This window comes from Condylura cristata, unplaced genomic scaffold (genome assembly GCF_000260355.1).
Source record: "Condylura cristata isolate star-nosed mole 26May11 unplaced genomic scaffold, ConCri1.0 scaffold00002, whole genome shotgun sequence".
Classification (NCBI taxonomy): Eukaryota; Metazoa; Chordata; class Mammalia; order Eulipotyphla; family Talpidae; genus Condylura; species Condylura cristata.
This window is the reverse complement of record NW_004567103.1, coordinates 35,562,723-35,576,746: the sequence shown is the minus strand read 5'-3', so window position 1 is coordinate 35,576,746 and position 14,024 is coordinate 35,562,723.

The following is a 14,024-nucleotide window of genomic DNA, read 5'->3' as shown; positions in this document are numbered from 1 at the left end:
CAGTTCTGTACGAATAAATAAATAAGTCTTAAAAAAAATTATAATAATGCAAACACTACTTTGGTTTCATCATGCTTATTTATTTCAACTGAGTGGCACTGAACTCCTTTGTTTCCCTTTGTAACTTGGGGATTGAAACTGTCTTAAATTTAGTCTGCTGTCTAGTGCCACTTGTCCCCTTTGATGGAACAGCTATTTAGAAAGTTGTTTATTGGGTTTAGTTAAGGATAAATGCTATAGTCAGTTATTTCTTATGCACAGATCATAAACATTTTGAAGCACATTTTTTAATTCATCACTATATTATGATTCTCTATTGCATTTTCTTTGATGCAAAGTTAGTTATATCGTCTCCTCATCAGACATTTTATTCAATAATCATTCATTCTCTCTCTTCCAGAACTGTGTGAATATTTCTCTTTTATTGGTGGCAATTTCTTACCTTACTAGGGATTTGTTCTTTTATTGTATTTAGTATATTCCAATTCTGATGTCAATTATACCTTATAAAAAAAGGGTAAATTTACCTATCTTGCTAAATTGAATCATATGCTCATTTGCTTTTTACCTCTTTTTTTCATTGTTTTGGCCATCCATCCATTTTAAAAGTGCATATTAAGTCCTTTTTTAAAAAATTTTCTGTCTGTAGTTTTTATTAAATATCTAATGTTCTCTAATAATTTTAATTATTTCAAAGTTGTATTCATTTTTATTCTTTTTCTGTATGATGGCAAGAAAGACAATGGGGGAAAAAATAAGCAATTATTGTGAACCTCAACCTAAGATTTACTAGGCTCTACAGAAGGAGTTAAGTTAGAGATCTACAGCGTATTATATAATGAATAGCATATAGAATTTAGACGGTAAATCCTTGTAAGTTAAGTTTTTTAATACAATGAGGACGTCATTAAAACATTTATGAGACCTATTATAACCCTATTATTCCCCCAGCTAGCATGGTATATGGTGAGGATAAATAAGAAACCTATACATTTAGATCCTCTATGTTAGCATTGTTTTGTCACAAGAAACTTCAGAGCTAGGAAATGAAAGTGTTGGTTCTCTGGTTTCACTTTATTCTGGCTTAGGCTATTACCATTTTTTAGGAATTTCAATTTCTATTTTACATCAAAGAGATTAAATAAACTCAAAAGAAGATTACTATATTGGACATACGGTATGTTTATCTTATATATTGACAGGAAATTTTAGATTTCATTATACTCTTGAAAATACAAAGAATATGTTCAGGTGAACATATTTATTACATAATTTTTCTGTTTGTCCAATATGGTGAGTTTTTCAAGTTTCTTTTGGACAAGTTTTTTCTCCAGTGTCAAAAGAATGTTTTTCCTGCAAAATGTACTTTTACTTATTTTTCTACTGAAGTAACATTGCATTATAACATTCTATAGGTTTCATTAAGTATTAGTGGGTATATACAATGCAACTATTTTTCTGATAAAATGGATAAGTCATTTTAAAAAGTGATACACTAAAAGTTACATGCTAAATGTGAATGATGCATTTGATGAAAACTAAGGCATTGCTAAAGACACAGAACAAAACAAAGAGACAAAGAAAGATTTCTCATTTATAACCACACTACCAAAAGCAATATACAAATTTAATGAATCCCTATCAAAATGTCCATGATATTTCTCAAAGAAATAGAGTAAGTATACTGAAATGTATCTGGCCTTTAAAAATAGAGACTGAATAACTAAAGCAACTCCAAGGGGAAAAAAAGGAGGGAATATGGAGATGTTGTGTCACCTAATTTTAAACTATATTTTAAATCAATAGTAATTTTAAACAGCATGGTACTGGTATAAGACAAGGTACACAGAGCAAAAGGGAAGCATGTATGGCCCAGGAGTAAATTCACACATACACTGGCACATATAGTTTATGATAAAGGAGTCAAAACCACACATGGAGAAAGGAAAAATCTCTTCAAAGAACGGTACGGATAAACTAGACAGTTACTTGTAAAAGAATGAATTGTATCACTTTCTACCTCTGTACACAAAAATAAATTCAAAATGGATTAAAGACTTAGATACAAGACCTGAAACCATAAAACACATAGGAAAAAGCATGACATCAATGACAGAGCTATCTTTAGGCACTCAACCCCAATAGCAAGGAAAATGAACTGTTGACACTTAATCAAATAAAAAAGTGTTTACAGTGAAAGAAAATATCAGCGGGTGAAAAAAATAACTTACTGCATAGGAGAAATGATTTACACATCACATATTCAAAAGGGTTTAATATCTAAGGTATAAAAGGAACTCATCCAATTTAACTTAAACAACAAAACCCCTCAAGTATTGGGTAGAATATCTGAATAGATTCTTCCCTAAAGAGAACAAAGAAATAACCAAGACATCTGAAAAAAAAAATGTTCATCACTTCTTATGAGGGAAATGCAAATTAAATCCACAATGTCATATCATCTCACAAGAAAAAAAATGACTTACATCAAAGACCATTAACAAGTGTTGAAAATGTAGAAAATGAAGATGGCTATACACTATTAACAGGAATGTCAATTATTATAGCCATTACAGAAACAGGTATGAACCTTCCTCAAAAAACTAAAAATAAATCTACCAAATTATGAAGTTATTCCACTTCTGGGAATCTAACTGAAGAATATTAAGTCATCAACTTGAAGAGTTATATGCACTACAATGTATATTGCAACAGTATTTACATTAGTTAAAATATGGAAGCAACCTAAGTACCCAGTGATAGAAGATTCATTCCAGCTACTTCCCATAATTTGATGATGCACACTAGAAAGTTCATTACTAATGAATTAGTTTGTATTTCCTTCAGAAATTTTATAAATTGCATATAAAATATACTTCTTGGCTTACCCATTATATTCAACAAAACAGAGACGTTTAGATCTACATTTTCTTTTCAAATGTCTTTTCACTATCATTCATATATTTTTTCATTTCCTTCCCTCACCTAATTCTACCGTGTATTTTTCCAAGAATTCATTCTTCTATTTTCTCTTTTTCATGATCCCACCTATTAATCAATTGTACAATCTGAAAATATGTAAATTATTCTTGATGCCTTCCTTGCTCTAACTCTCACAATTTAATTAAAACAATTAGACCTGTACATGCATCAAATCCATCCAATTTTCTCCTTTACATTGTTTTAATTCCTATTTTTTTTAATCTAAGATAAGGTTTCTTACATTGGTCTATGTCCCTTCAAATAATATCACACACTACATCAAACTTTTTTTTCTTTCTGCATTATTTCAACCCATAATTAAAAATATTCTAATCAATCATAAATGACAATATTTCCCGAAGTAAATAACCATAGGCAATTAATCAATAATGTGGGTTTATTAGATTTTTAAGGGTTTAATTTATGTTTTTTTTTTAGTCCTGTACAATTTTGACTTACAGTTATGAAAATATTTATGCTGGTAATTATTTTTATTAAAGTTGAAGTATCTTTTTGCAATAGAATCAAGCATTAATATATGGTAAATGTACTCATGTATGCATTTACTAAACATATTTTCAAAACTGTCAAGTTGAATTCATTTTATTCTTTAAAAAATCATGAATATTTATTCTTAATATGTCATGATAAATTGAAACTGTCATTAAAATTCTGTGGTATTTCTGAATAAGTTCCATGGTGATATTACATTCTGGGATAACTTAGACATAAAATATGATATATTTTCTAAAGAATTATGCATGATAATCTTGCTCACAACATATAACTTAATGCAGTCTTGAGCTGAACCACCGAGAATATTGGTACAATGGAAGGTGAGAAAAATACAAATTATATATATATGTGTGTGTGTGTGTGTGTGTGTGTGTGTGTGTGTGTGTGTGTGTATAGTTTTCATGGATTATTACGTAGGAATTCTTATACTCTCTGAGTACCAGGATATAACACCAATATTTGTAAATATAAAAACATAGCTTGATACATCCCACTTCCTATTTAATGATGAATTGTATTAATTTCCTGTTTTTCTTCATATAACTTGTCAAATTATAATACTGGAAGTTAACATATTATTTCAACTTAAACAATATTTGTGCATCCTAACAAGACTATTAATCTTAAAATATTTTAATAAGCTGACTTGAAAATCTATTTTGAATACATTTGTATAATGTAGGATCAATGAAGGAAAAGCAAATTTTCTTATCTCTGTTCACTCACTGCTTAGAAACAAGTATAATTAGTACCTCATTTTTAGTGCCCAGTTTGCTTATATGTGTATGTGTGTATATGTGCATATACATACATAGATGTAGACATACATACACATGTACACATATATACATGCTCATATACATAATGCCCATACACCTAATGCATACATGCCAATATACATAATGCATACATGTGTATAAAGTGTATACACACACACATACCCACATATAAAAGTTTCAAAAGCAAAAACAATAATAAAATCAAACTAGGGTTATAATAGAAAAAGGAAATGATCATTTTTGAAGTACAATTTATATGGAATCAACCCAAATGCCAAAAAATAGATGTCTGGAGTAAAATGATGTGGTACATATACACTATGGAATATTAGTCAGCAGTCCAAAAAAAAAAAAAAAAGATTAACACAAGGTATATGTTAATAAGATCAGAAAAAAAAATGTTTATTTTTAATAGAAAAACATCATCCTTTTCCAGTGAACTAAGAAAACAAATAGCAGATCAAATTTCATCATCTTCTGTTAATACACAGTGAGAAGAATCAGTGCAGCACCGATGGTTAACTAGTTAAAGATCCTTAGAAATATACAACAAAGGAAAAGCCTTACTTTAGGTCTCAATTTAAGGTCTCAACCTAAAATTATATCAAGAACACAAAAATCAATGAAAGACTAAGAAATTGTTCCATACTAAGGAAGTTTAAGGAGATGTTTCCCAGACCTTATTCTGGTCCTTTTTTGACTATCAAGAACCTGGACTTTTCTCCTTGTACAGCAGCACCTGCCTTCAGCTTAGGGAAGAGGAACCACAGTCAATGGTGGAAATTCCTAAACAAATTTGAATGGCAGGGAGCAAAAGGCCTTTACTCCAAATTCTGTTGGGAGCAACCCAACCCTCTCTTTATTATGAAGCAGATGGTATAAAGACACACAAGTTCCCTTGGAAAAACCAGCTCAAAACTAGGTCCTGATAAAGGTCAAAGTGTTAAGCAAGATGGTAAGGCTCACAAAATATACACAGCAGTAGGCCTACTGCAGAACAGGACAACTGAGTCCATTCTAACAGTCATTGGAAGTTACTGAGCAAGGGCACATCTTGGTGGCAGGGGTCACGAGTATTACTGAATGCAGTGTTTTACAGGATCGTGCATCAGATAAAGGCTTCAGTAGAAAGCTATCACTGGAACAAAACTCAGGATGTTCAGTCAGTCATGGTTCAAATCATGTCCTTTGGCAAAAGGGGTAACCTGACCATATCAAACCTAATCTTTTCAGAGAACAAGCAATCAAACAAAATCCACAGACCAAATAAAATACTTTGGGAAGAAAGCTAATGAGCAGATCTGAATGAGTCCTTCCTGGGGAACCAAATTTAACTTCAGTGCCTAAGTGAAAGACCAGATAAAATGCTGACTGTCTGATATGGTAGACCCCAAAAGGGATGTAGGGACTTGGTTCTCAGATCACTGTGGGTACCAGTGTACCCTGGTGCATAAACTACAGCTGCTGGGGGAGGTCTGCCAGCCCCAGGATGGTCTCCATGTGGCCAACAGAGTCACATTTCACCAGCAACCCCACTGTGTGAATTTGTTGAGTAAATTCAAATCATGACACCCATACTCAGTTGATGCCATCATAGTATTATATCATAACCAGCTCCTGTTAAGTCTCCTTCTCCTCTTAATTTCTTCGTCTTCCTCCTCTTTTCATCACTACCATCTGATAGTGTGTGCTTCCTCCCATGCAGATGGTACACCTGAAATATCAGTCTTGCTCAGCTATTCTCTGCCTGTATTGCAGCACACAGGTAAAATCTAAGAGGCAGTTCTGTCCAGTTGCTCGACAGGTTATTTTTGGCTATACTGATGCTGAGATGTGGCTTCTGTCTGTGCTCAGTGGTATAACACACAGGCCTCCTTGTTCATGACCAGGACCTGACCTTCTCTAAGTGGAGTCCCCAGACAGGGCAGGTAGACCTGAATCTGGCCCATAGATGATTGTGGTCTGAGGCTGTTTCCACTGGTTCTGGAGTTTCACGTGTGCACCACAGGACCTGATGGTCACCATCTTCAAACTTGTTCATCACCCATTAAAGCTGAGAATAACTGAATTCTTTAACGAATAATCACAAATTAGAGTTTCAAACAGAAGAATTTATCACTTTGTTTGCTTATTCTGCCATAATGAATATAGTTGGACAACTCAGGCAATCTGAATGGAATTCAGTGAAACAGGGCAAGTGGAGGGTTATTAGGTTAACCCAGTGGTGGGTCCTTACAGAACTGGAGGGTACAAACCAAAAGCAAAGACACCGTGGAAACAATTAAAGGATTTATGTAAACAGGGAGAGAAAGAATATTTACAGGTTGGTACGTGACCAGGTGCCATCAGTCCTACTCCATTTGGAGTCCCCTGAGCAGAGTCTAAGGTCAAAACTGAAGCCACATGTAACAAGCAGTGGCTTCTCTACAGCTAATCCTCCCCACCAAGTGTTGGGTCCTAGCCGGTATGAGCCTCCCTAACCACCCCCAGAGCTTAAGCACAAGATCATAACAGGAAGAAAAACATCCTGTTTTGTCTGCCACCTGTGTGTGTTGTTCAACCTGTGAGTGGCTGGTCAATATCTGCCCTGATCTCAGTGAGGCATGTGAGGGAGACTTCCTCTGGCCCCCAGGCCAACACCCTGGGACTAAGGGTATAAAAGGGAGGCTGGAGGGAAAAATAAAGAGACATTTTGCTGCAACCATCTATGTGAGCTGCTTCTTCAACCTCGACGTCCCCGCTCAGACTCGTATCCCTGCAGCGGGTGCGGCACCAAGTGCCTAGTTATCAAAGCTCCAGCATCTTATCTGAAACAAGCCAAAAGCATTTTACATCCCATTCTCCCTGCTCCTTACATAACAACTTCTAAATAAGAATATAAGAAGTGTGCCCTCCCTGGTGGTGCAGTGGGTTAAAGCACAGCACTGAGAAGCTAAAACCACTTAGCATGAATTCGATCCCCACCCCGAAGGTGATCCACATGGCACCGCAGACCTCTCCTTGGTGACCCGCCCGCTGCTCCCCTCAGCAGTGTACTTGTCAGTCAGCCTGCTCTGCCTCACTGCTCTATCTCTGGTGAATCCTCTCACAGCTCCTGCACCTCTGCCCTGTACTATAGTTCTGTACGAAAAAATAAATAAATATTTTATAAAAAAAGAATATAAGGAACAAAAAGTTAAAAGATTGATAAACTGGATGTGAAAAATTAATATATTCTGCTCATCAAAGACAACATAAGAGAATGATAATCAGATCAAAAGTGACAAGATACTTGCAATAAATGAAAGTGTAAAATATGTCCCAAATTACATAAGGAACTGCTACAAATTGCTAATATGTTAGACACCACAATAAAAACTAAAAAAGAAAAAATCTGAAAACTACACAGAAGGATATACAAATTATCACTAGTGTAAAAAATGGACAGATCATTAGCTTCAGAGAAATGAAAATGAGATTCCACTGTATGTCTTCTGGATGGCTAAAATAAAATAATGATGATAACTTATCTTACCATTTGCTGGCAAATATAGAGAGAACTAAAGTTTTTCTGTTACTAGTAAGAGTAGCAGGAATACAAATTGTAAGCCTACTTTAGTAGCTAATATCACCCCCTGTTCTATTTCAGAAGTACAAATATATCTACATAAAAGAGCATGCACCGGACCCTCCCTGGTGGTGCAGCGGGTTAAAACACAGCACTAAGAAGCTAAAGCCACTTCCACATGAGTTCGATCCCAGCCTGCCCCGGAGGTGACCACATGGCGCGGCAGACCTCTCCTGACCTGCCCACTGCTCCCCTCAGACGTGTACTTCATTGATCTGCCTGTTCTGCTCCCCACTCTGTCTATGGTGAATCCTCTCACCCTCCGCATCTCTGGCCTGTACCCCAGTTCTATATGAATAAATAAATAAATCTTTAAAAAAAAAAAAGAGCATGCACCAAGCATCTCTATATCATTATTTGTAATATCTACAAACTTGAAAGAATCCAAATACTAATTAATAACGGAGTGGACAAGGACAGTTGGCTATTTTCACAAAGTAAAATACCACCCAATAAACTATTCCTATATGAAACAAGAGGGATGGAGCTCACAGCCATAAGGTTGAGTAAAATAAAACAAGCATGAACAGTATGCATGGTCATATCCCATTGAAGTAATTTACAAAATACTCAAATTTCATCTAGATAGATGTGATTATATTTTGTTTGGAGACATCACTGAGAGAAAGACTTTCAGTGTGCTAATAACATTCTAGAGCTTGATCTAGGTCACAGATACACAGGTGAGTTCATTCTGTAAAACTTACAGAGATATAGGTTTGAAAACGTCTGTGCATTTTACTAAATGTAATGCACACTTCCATAGACAGGATTAAGCAGACAATAAGAAATCGAGTTCCAAACATGCACAGTTTGGTCATCTTCATTGCAATTTGTGACTCAAAAAAGAGTGACAGTACTAAGCTAGCAGAAATCTGTTTATTTTAATAAGTTAAAGAAGCTGCTAAATGCTTTTGAAAACAAATATCAAAAATGTGAAATGTAAAACATTTTACTAAGAAAATATTTTTAAATTTTATGTCTCACACTGTTAAAATTAGCATATTCATACCAAAAAAAGAGATGGTTACTTAGACTGACTTTTTTATACCCAAGATACAAATACAGGAAGAGAAGATGAAAAAAACTACTAACAAAGTTCATATTAAAGCTCTAATCACATATTATTTGACTACTTATATTGCATTTTATAATTACATAGAGCACAGTATAGTTTGGAAATAAGAAGATAAAATACTTATTTATCAAATATAAAGAAAACATTATACCTATGCTAGATTATAACTTGAGTATCTGTCAGTACCTTAAATACTGCTAAAGCTAAGAATTACTATTTCTAGAATCTCCTCCTTTGGCTCCAGGTTATAATTTACCAGTTAAAGTAAATTATGTAGGCAGATGTGAAGCAAAGTTATTTTCAAAGCTCAGTCATGATGCCTTCAATGGTGACTTTGGGGAGACCTGCGAGCTTTGCGAAAAACTTCCTGAGCTCTTTTCCAGTGCACATTTTGGTCAGACATATCGTATTACTATTCCCTTTCAACACCAATTTCCCATGTGATCCAGTGCTTTGGGCTGAAGTGGTTGTTTAATTTATCATCTAATTTCTGTTTCTAGATGAACATACTAAGTCTTCCTGTTTTTTTGTAAGCTCTAATTCCTGTTACTAAGCCAACCTACTCCTCTAAAAGTCTAGTGGCTCAGTGTTGCTCACTGAAGAATCCTTGTGACATCACTCACACTGAAGTTTCACCACTAAATTTGTACCATAAGGAAATCCCCATCAGGGATTTTTTTATTCAAAGAACAACAGATTATTTAAATAGTATGAAGAGCTATAACAATATTAAGTCCAATATATGAATGTTACAAGGAAATACCGTTGTCTATTCTATACGCCCCACTTTAGATTTCAATAATAAAGGATGCACTTTTACTAATCCAATAAATTCCTGCTTAAATCATCCTCCCTTGTCAATCTGAGTCACTGTAACCTTCTCTGGATAGTATACAAAACAGAGATATTTGCTAAAGAAGGCTTTTTTTTTTAAGATTTATTTATTTATTCGTACAGAACTGGGGTACAGACCAGAGATGCGGAGGGTGAGAGGATTCACCAGGGACAGAGTGGGGAGCAGAACAGGCAGATAGACGAAGTACACTGTTAAGGGGAGCAGCGGGCGGGCCAGGAGAGGTCTGCCACGCCATGTGGACACCTCCAGGGCAGGCGGGAATCGAACTCATGCGGAAGTGGCTTAAGCTTCTTTGTGCTGTGCTTTAACCCGCTGTGCCACCAGGGAGGGCCCAAGAAAGGCTTTTTAAAAAAATCTTTTTCTTGTACATTATGATATTAGAGAAATGGTCCCTTTCAATAATTCTGATGTTGAAATATATTTTAGAAAGTATAACAGCTATCGATATTAACAGTTTCCAGCTCTAGAATTAATGGTCATAACAATGTCAATTAGCAAAGATCAAAAAAATTTTCCATTTATGATTACCTGCCAATGAAATAGGAATTTTTTTCATTGGAGTTACTTTGGTTTACAATGTTGTCTGTGATTTAGAGGTATCGGATCTCTCCCTTCAAGGGTTACTACCAAATCACAACCCCCAAGAGAACATAGTCCAAATTATAATTCATTATGCACCCTCCTTTCCCCCGTTTTCACCTCTCTCTCCCTCCTCTAGTTACTTCAATTCTACAGGCAGTATTCTAGGGTTTGTTACTGGTTTGGCATTATCTGCCCTTTGCTTTGTTTTTCTATATTCCACATATACCACATACAAGTGGCACCATCCGATATCTGAATTATTTTGCTACTGGCATAGTCCCCTACAATTTCATCTATGTTGTAGCAAATTGCAGGCATTTATTTTTGTATGTGACTAGTATTCCATTATGTATATATACCGCATCTTCCTGATAATTCTAATTTTGGGGGGGGAATTATGTTATTTCCATAACTTGGCTAGTGGAGATACTGTTGCTATGAACATAGGGGTACACATTCACATTCAAAATAATGTTGTTGTTTTCTATTTAGGGTATGAAAGTTTCTGTTTTGTAATCATAAAGTTACATCCTAGGAGCTGTGACACAAATCAATAGAAGATGTATTTTTATTTATTTATGTACACAAGAATTGGAGTATAGTCCAGAGGTGTCCCGGTGAGAGGATTCACCAGGGAGTGGGGGGCAGAACAGGCAGATCTACTGAAATACACTGCTGAGGGGAGCAGCAGGTGATACAAGAGAGGTCTGTGCCATGTGAGTTAGCTCACTGGCGTGGGAGCAAACTCAGGTCAGTGGGTGGCTATAGCTTGACAAAACTGAGACTTTAACCTGTGCCCCAGGGAGGCCCTAGGATAATTTTCATAAGACTTCATAAAGTCCCTTGTCTTTTTTTTTTAATCCAAAAGCACTCTCCCCTTCCCTACTCAAGCTTAGAGAGAAATGGATTTACAGATTAACTGTTCTGGTGAGGATTCAATCATTGAGCCCATTTGAAGCACGCAATGCAGTGCTGTTGAAATGTTAACAATACCAATGATAATTTATTATTATTAGCTACACTTCTTACATTGGACATTTACAAATGGCTGACAATAATGTAGTAAAATCTAAGATGCACTTTGTTTTGCAAAATGCAACACCCTAGACATTGCCTGTATTCACTTTGATCTAACTGCATAAAGAAAAATATCTTATTAGGAAGAATATTTTAAAAATAAATTACAAATCACAAATTATCATCCATCTATCTAATAACAATGAAATATTGACAGAAGAAACAAGGAAAGAGAAAAAGTACAAGAGTGAGGAGAGAGAAAAGGAGAGAGAAACAAAATGAATATAATTCTACTTATGGCAACCTCACTGTGGTGGAGTAATACACAAAATCTCAGCAGCTTTTTGACACTGAATTTCTTCTACATCTTTAATTCAAAAGTAAGTCACTAATAGTCTAATTTTGCTTAACAAAACAGATGTTAAAATTCATATTTACTTCACATTTAAATTACACTGTTCAATATTAGCAATTTAGAAAAAATATAAAAATAATTATCACGATTTTGCAATTCCAGTAATCATTAAAAAAAAAGTTATAGACAAAAGCCTTTAACTTTTGTAACAAAGCAACTACCTATCACAAAAAAAAAATTGGGGACTGAGTTAAAGGCTTAAAGAAAATTTTCAAATTGCACACTTTTGTAAATCATGACACAAGTATCTTAACATTAAAAACTAATTTAAGCAAATCATTGCTTTTTTTCACCTGATGCTAAATAAAAGCAAAGGAAGAAAAAAAATGTGGGGATATGAGTTTGGCAACTATTATCCAATATCCTAAATTATTCCCTTGTAGGGGTTGTTTATCAAAAGATTACTGTTTTTATATAATTAAGTGAGCTACCAAAATAATGACTGCAGTGATTACCAAGGTTGCCCAAGGCAGAACACAATAAATATAAAATGAGAACAAATCTAAGAGATACTTTTCAATACTTAGACCAATCAGAGACTAATAATACTTGAAATGAAACATCTATGTGGACACATGAAATACTTAATCTTTAAATGACAAATTTTCTCTGAATTTTTTTTCTCTCATAAAAAAATGCATTTTATCTTTTTGTATCTACAACATTTCACCAAAATACAATGTACTTTTAAAGTCAGCCAGAGTTTTGAAAGATTTATGTCCTTTTCAGTATGAAGTCTATGGGCCAGAATGAAAATATTAAAGCACATCTTTGTAAGCTAATTTTTGAAGAAAACATCATTATTACATTTTATGTAATGATACAAAAACAAAATATTTACAAAATAGTTCAGATCTTTATTAAGTTGAAACAAGAGAGGAAAAAAATCATCTAAAGAATCCCGGTAAATATAGCATAAAATAGTTGATAGAGTAGAATTATTCTACGGTTGCTGTTAATAAGTGAATTTCTGTTAGTAAGTACATTATCTATATGAATGTATATAATATATATGTGATTACTATATACTATATATCATATATGCTTTATATGATAGTTACATGTAATATAAAATATATACATACACAATAAGTATATAATATCTTTTGTTAATAAGTGAAGATGGGTTAATCTATTAAATTCCTAAAAGATTTCAAGTCATTCCACAAAATAAAACCTAACCATTTTCTATCTGTAGGATATGTAGCTAAAGCAAAATGATCAGGATTTAAATAGAAAGGTGATGAAATGACAGATATATGTATGCAAACTCCAGTTTTGCAGGAGGGAAAACACTTCTGGCATCAAGCAAGGCACTATTCAGACAGAAAAACCTCAAATAAAGATAATAAGAATTGTGTGATTTTTTTTTCTACAGAATACCTTCTAAGGTATTTATATTCCCCTCTTCATTATTTCAAAACCATACTGAAGATTAAACTTTCCTCAGACCATTCACTAATTAGTTGAAAAAATTAACCAAACAAACAAACAATAAAAGCTTCATAACTGATAAGCTTCTCCCTGAAATAACCTATGATCCCCTGCGATGTTAATATAAACAACCAGCTGGCAGAAGATGATAAGAATATAGTAATATTAATAGGAGTTATTTCTGAACACTCATATTAGAATAGTTATAATACCAACTACATGAAAAGGTAACAATTATTCCATGTTAACACAAAACAATTTTCTCTTAATTCAACATTAGAAGGACAAAAAGGTAAAGATATTATATAATCACAATTAGAGGCACTCCCTGTAAATAAATGTCTATTCTTTAGAAAAAAATAAAAGAAAGCAACTATATATATCTATGGTAACTTCACTAACCAAAAGAAATGTATTTAAAAAAAAAAAAACCTTAACCTAATGTTAGTTTGTTAGTTTGAGTTTAAAGAGACAAAATCCAAAGTTCCATACTTAGAGTAAAGCAGTATATTCTTTAAGCGATATGATTTTATGGAAAATTGAGAGAAAACTATTTACAACCTTAAATTTCCCATTAATCTAACTAGTCATTTTGGAAGATTAGCTCATTTTATTGATTTCCTGAATTCTTACTTGTAACATGTTCATTTAAATAATGTCAAGTAACATTTTTTGTTCTAATATTTTGATGTCTTCCCTCCTTAGAATTTTTTATTGAAATGTAAAACTCATGAGGGCCCTCCCTGGTGGCACAAAGG